Source organism: Podarcis bocagei (assembly GCF_964188305.1).
Source record: "Podarcis bocagei genome assembly, chromosome: 6".
NCBI lineage: Eukaryota > Metazoa > Chordata > Lepidosauria > Squamata > Lacertidae > Podarcis > Podarcis bocagei.
The window spans coordinates 90,542,581-90,549,503 of NC_138130.1; positions in this window are offsets into that span (position 1 = coordinate 90,542,581).

Below are 6,923 nucleotides of genomic sequence, written 5' to 3' on the forward strand. Positions count from 1 at the left end.
TCCGTCTCCCATCTCCCGTGAGACTTCCAACAGCTTGGACTGTCTCTGGAATGTAAACAGAGCCTTGTGACTCTAAGCAGCTGCACAGTGGCACAAACAGAAACTAACAGTATCAATCACCTGGTTGGCAAGCAAAGGAGGACTATATAAAGCCTGCATTTCGCCCTGAGTCTTTGCAACAACAATGTGGTTTTCATGCCATGCTGTAGGCCAGCACCAGTTCCCCATCCCCAGTTATTCTGCATCCTGGCATCTATAGGACTTGCTCCTGACTGTGAACCCGCCTGTCAGACTGCTGCCAGCCCTGGTCTCAGCATGTCGGTCCTGGACTCTTTCTGCCCATGCCCTGGATCGTGACAGCGGCTTTAAAGTTCAGAGGTCAGCAGAGCAGGTTCTACACGACCAAAATCACTCTAAGGGCCATTTTTCTGCTTTGCTAGCTTGGAAAAGGGCACATCGCCCCCAAGGGAAAGAAGTTTTATTTCCATTTGAACTGGAATACAAAAAAGGGAGGTGTGAGGAGGTCAGGAAACAAGTAAATGAAATATAAGACATGAAAATATTGATTTGTTTTTAACAGTTTTTTACTTTTCATGTATTTTGTCTTTGTATCTTTGTGTCTTTTTATTATTATTGTTATTTTTTATTTTTTATTTTTAATTCTGTAACTCTTTACTGTCTGTAAAATTTCAATAAATATCATTTTTTAAAAAAGAAGTTTTATTTCCATTTGAACCCAGCGTTTCTTTTTTCACCTGTTCTCTGTTAAAACCCCATTTCTGCACCACCAATGTTCTCATTGGCCTCTATTAGCACATCTGTTGCACAAACCCCAGTCTCTGAGCAGCGAGACTTTAGGGGTGCCAGGGTTCCCTGGGAATGAAGGTCTGAAACCATAGAGCTCAAACGGGAGAGAAGAGGAACAGGCCAGGAAACCCCCACACTCCTTCATCAAAGGTGGAAATGGGTGGCAAACAGGGAGCATTTGGAATTAATTCTCCCAGGAAGAGCTGCAGTAATCAGGGAGGCATCTTCAATTGGTCCACGGGCTTCATGTTGCATAGGAATGCGTTAGAAGATCCAAAGGGGGGGAATGTTGCACAAGTGAATGATGGTTCAGCCTGTCACATTTCCAGATGATAAAGGTGGCAGGTTTCTTCATCAAGGAAAATATTGTCCCAGGCCAGTATTTTCCAGGAGGCTCCGAGGCTCCATAAATAAAACCTATAAATAAAGTGTACATGGTAGAGAGGCAGAAAGACATTAAAGCACAGGCCTGCTGATCTCTTTTCATCCCAAGAGATGTTCACGTTTCCTCATCATCTCCCTATCTGGAGTGAGAGATGAGTAATATTTTTTCCCCCTGCTTTAAGTATAGAGCAACTTTTGGTACACCAAAAGGAATCCAGTACTGTCCCTATTGCCCAACTTCCAGAACACGCACTCAGAAAACTGGGTCTTCCCAATAGGATGCCTGGTGCAAGCTAATGACTTCCTAAAAATCACTGCAACCCCCCCCCCCCCGCCCACATGAACAGGGTTGCTGTGCATAAGAGAAACATGGTGGACAAGCAGCGGCAAGAACAGGCCCATCTGCTTCATCCAACCAAGTCTCTGTTACACATGTCAGGTCAAGTCCTCCATCCAAGATCAAGTCGTGGATGGCAGAGGTCTTGTGAATCGTGGACCTGACATTTCACAGCAGCACCTTCAGGTCACATGGGTCTCCCTTCCAGTCAAGGGCAGACCCAGAGACAGGGATAGTCTTCAAACTATGGCTAAACCTGTAATGATATGGTCTGGTCTTAGCTTAATCCTCCTCCTACCCGTGATCACTGAGATCGGGTGTCCCAGCACATCCCCCCGTGGAACCTGCCCCATGCATTCAGTTGGCTGGGGCCCACTCCCAGGCAGCCCTGACCCTCTCCCAGGGCCGGGTTTAGGTTTGATGAGACCCTAAGCTACTGAAGGGCCCTTTATATGTCCAGCTGTCAACAACAAATTGTCCCTGTTTTTTGTGTTGAATATATGCTATACAGTGGTACCTCGGGTTACAGACACTTCAGGTTACAAACTCCGCTAACCCAGAAATAGTACCTCAGGTTAAGAACTTTGCTTCAGGATGAGAACAGAAATCACGTGGTGGTGGCGCAGCAGCAGCGGGAGGCCCCATTAGCTAAACTGGTACCTCAGGTTAAGAACAGTTTCAGGTTAAGAACAGACCTCCAGAACAAATTAAGTTCTTAACCCGAGGTACCACTGTATAGTAATTTATGGACCTAATAGGTATCTAAAGCCATTTGCATATAACAAAATATGTATTTTATCAAAGCAATTGTTGAACTGAAATACAATTAAGAAGTATATCAATAGTGAAATACGATTAAGAAGTAGTATATTAATAGTGAAATAATTATTAAGCTCTAACTGTATGTATAAAAAAATTCCTTCCAGTAGCACCTTAAAGACCAACTAAGTTAGTTCTTGGTATAAGCTTTCGTGTGCATGCACACTTCTTCAGATACACTGAAACAGAAGTTGCCAGATCCTTCTATATAGTGAGAAGGTGGGGAGGGGTATTACTCAGAAGGGTGGTGGGAATGGGAGATAGGCAGATAGCTGAGATGAGCCTGTTGACGACTCTTAACGACTGTAATAGGTCTTACAGGAAAAGGCAAGAGGTGAGAAGGTGAGAAATGGCTTAGTCATGTATAATGGGATAAGAATCCAATGTCTTTGTTCAAACCAGGTCTCTCCATGGTTTTAAGTTTGGTAATGAGTTGCAATTCAGCAGCTTCTCTTTCCAGTCTATTTCTGAAATTCCTTTGTAGTAAAACAGCTGCTTTGAGATCTTGTATAGAATGTCCTGGGAGACTGAAGTGTTCTCCTACTGGTTTCTCTGTTTTGTGATTCTTGATGTCAGATTTATGTCTGTTTATTCTTTGGCGTAAGGTTTGGCCTGTTTGTCCAATATAGAGAGCTGAAGGACACTGTTGGCATTTGATGGCATACACAATGTTAGACGATGAGCAATTGAATAGTCCCGAGATGGTATGTGTGATGTTGTTGGGGCCAGTAATGGTGTTGTCCGGGTGTATGTGGCAGCAAAGTTGGCATCTGGGTTTATTGCAGGCTCTGGTGCCAGTGTCCGTGTTAAGTCTGGTTGTAGTATTATTGTGGGTTAGGAGTTGTTTAAGATTGGGTGGCTGTCTGTAGGCAATGAAAGGTCTTCCTCCCAGAGCTTGAGAAAGAGAACTGTCATTGTCCAGGAGAGGTTGTAGATCTCTGATGATGCGTTGTACTGTTTTAACTTGGGAGCTGTATGTGATGACTAGAGGTGTTCTGTTATTTTCTTTTTTGGGTCTGTCTTGCAGCAAGTTCTCTCTGGGTATAAGTCTGGCTCTGTTGATCTGTTGTCTAACTTCATCTGCTGGGTATTTTAGTTCTGAAAAGGTTTGCTGTAGATCTCTTAGGTGAGAGTCTCTGTCTGTAGAATTGGAACAGATGCAGCTTTAACGTAGTGCCTGGCTATATACAATGGACTGTTTGGTATGTTTGGGATGGTAGCTAGAGGCATGTAGATATGTTTGTCGGTCAGTTGGTTTACGGTATAAGGTGGTGTCTATGCGCCCGTCCTGTATTTTTATAGTAGTGTCCAAAAAATGTATTTCTTGCAGAGATTGATTCATTGTAAGGTTGATTGTGGGGTGAAAATCATTAAATTTCTGGTGAAAGGTGTCCAGGGTCTGTTGACCATGTGTCCAGATGATAAAAATATCGTCAATATTTGTAACTGTATGTAGGTTTTATTTTTAAATGTCGCTACAGGTGTGTTTACATATTACACTGAATACAGGTGCAAGTGGTCTCTACATAAATACAGTCATACCTTGGATCCCAAACGCCTTGCAACTCGAATGTTTTGACTCCCATACACCACAAACCCAGAAGTGAGTGTTCCAGTTTGCAAACATTCTTTGGAAGCCAAATGTCCGACTTGGCTTCCCCAGCTTCTGATTGAGTGCAGGAAGCTCCTGCAGCCAATCAGAAGCTGCGCCTTGGCTGTCTAACTTTTTCAGAAGTCAAACGGACTTCCAGAACGGATTCCCTTCGAAAACCAAGGTACAACTGTACAATTGTTTGTGTAAAATAGTGTACACTTTTTGGAACAATTGCATACAGAGGTTCATATGCTGTTTGCCAAGCAGGCATTTTGTGTGACCCATGAGAGCAGGGGGGCAAGGAACAAGACTGTACAATGGTGATGGGATGAAATCAGGCCAAATCTGTATTGTCAGCAGCAGGCAGGGGAAGGGTTGGCATGGCATCGGGGTCCCAAGACAAGCTCATAATTCTACAAGCCCCATTTGATGGAATGGATTCGCTGGATTTGGACCAACCCAAACCTGTTCCACGGGAGTTGGCCAGTATTGAACCTTGCCATGGTACAAGTCAAGCAAGGTCTTGCTGGGTGACCAGGGTGCAACTCCTACCAGGCCCCAACATGGAGTTTGTGGGTGCCATGCTCAATTGTCCTCTCAGGCCTGCCCAATGCCATTTTTGCCCTCATACAAACAACGTTCTTCCGCCTAACGAAGGAAGGCCATAATTTCACTGAAAGGCGGGAAAACCACAACCAGGTGCCAATCCTGGGCTCATGGGACAACTTTTTCCTATGAGCCCACCACACAAACGAGATACTGGGCAAAACCTTGCCCTGTATTTTGCTGCTATCAGTGGGCCACAGTGCCACCGGGCAAAGGCACCCCACATTTATTGGGCATGTTAGATGCAGATAACACATCTAACAGCTCAACTGGGCACCCAGACTATACACTTGTTGACTGCCTTGTGTGAACACCCTTTCTGTGTGACGCAAGCCTGACAAGGAAGCCAAACATTAAGAGACAAAAGAGAAAACAGCCTGCTACTAGACCAGTGGAAGCAGACCACATAAGCAAAGACCAGCTATTCAATCTGTAAACATTTATGGAAGGGCAAAGACAAAGCAGCACAGCTAGTGACAGCAGACCTTTGCAGATAAGAGCAGAAACGAGTGGTTGACTGATTTGTCACATCAAATGCTGTGCCAGAAGGGTGGGCCCGGTTTAACCTGCTGTGCATCTTTATTGCATGAAGTAAACAGCAATGAAAGCAAAGCAGGAGATGCCTGCTAGACGGCAGCAGTTGATGGGGCTTTGTTATTCCGCTCGTTCACAAAGCAGCCTTACTTTTTTATCATTATCGCTGAACTGTTGGAACAAAACAGGACTTTTCAAATCTGTTTCAGGTCAAGCAGCTGAATTGATACTGATAACAGAGAAGAGAACACAGCAGCCCAATTCCCTCTCAGTCAGTAGAAACTATTGGAATTTTATGCAAAATAAATACATACCTTGTTTCATGGAGGGGGTTGCTTTCCCAGTTCTTCCCGCCAAGCTTCTAATAACTCACACATAGGTACCAAATGGTCTTCTCTGGCATCAAACATCAGTCTCATCTACAGCATGTTCTCTCCCTCCCTCAGCAAGTTAACTCAAAGATTTATATGGGCTGAGGAGGGATGCTGGCAGCCCCATCACCTGTTCCCACTTTGGGGACTAATTGTTAACACCTGTCTGAGGGCCCCCACCCAGCGATACTTGCTTACAGAATCACTCCTTCATGACACCTTGTGCTGTAGATTTGCGTGGACAGGCGGAGTCCCCAGATCCTGCACGGTCCCCCCGTCATGTGGAATAACGACTCAAGACAACGTGCTATGGGATTAAATTGGCCACAACTTTATTAAATTTCAAATGTGGGTAGACCTTGGCTCAGGCATTGGGCGTTCTCCCTCCCCGGTCCCCAGCCGGGGACCTAGGGAGCATCAGGGTTATCCAGTGGGGGGGGGATGGGCCGGCTCTGGAGAACATATGTTCAAGCAGAGATGGCCGCCCCCGTTACGCCGCCGCCGCAGGGGGGAGCAATGACGACCTTTCGGTGTACGGCCAAAGCCTCCCTTCAGAAAACCCCTTTAATGGGGAACCCTGGTATCGCCGCTGCAAGAGGAAGATGGACAAAAGGATTCCGCCCAAGGCCTGATACCGCCAAAGTTGTGAAGTTTTGCTACGGGAAAGGCGAAACCTGCCAATGCAGGGAAATTCCTTTCCAGCCCTTTAACGTAGCAGCGCCCGCATACCTGTGAAGAAAAGTTAACCTGCAAAACCTGTGAAGAAAAGTTAACCTGCAAAATAAGACATTAACTGAGGGTGGGTAGGGTGGGAGAAGCTCTGGAGCCAAGTGAGGATTCCTAGGTAAGATCCTCCCTCTATTGTGTGGGCAGGTAATCCCTCCCCTACCTGGCCTGGTCTCCTTGGCAACGCTTCCCCCAGGTGGGATTGGACAACTGACTGAGGTAGGCGGAGACCTCCAGGTATTCCACCTGAGGGAAGGCAAAGCCAAGCCTATGCTGTTGGAGCCGCTCCAGATCTAGGGGCTGCACGCGTCCACGCAAAGGGCGCCCCCCATTTTAAGCGGGGAGTGGTCATTGTGTACAGTCGTACCTTGGTTCTAGAACAGAATGCATTCTAGGAGTCTGTTCGACTCCCAGAACTGTTCAAAAACCAAGACGAGGCTTCCGATTGGCTGCAGGAGCGTCCTGCAGCCAATCGGAAGCCGTGCTAGACGTTTAACTTCTGAAAATCGTTTGAAAACCGGAACACTCACTTCCGGTTTTTGATCATTTGGGAGCCGAAACGTACAAGTTCTGCAGCGTCTGACAGCCAAAGTATGACTATACTTGTTAGGATAATGCTGTTTAATCTGTGATTCTGTACATACCCCTAGACCCCCCAATGCGACACCCTTGGGTGCCATGGTGCCCCCACACATCCTCTTGGTGCCTGCCCCCTCCCAGTTTTTAATTTATGTTCTTTTTATTG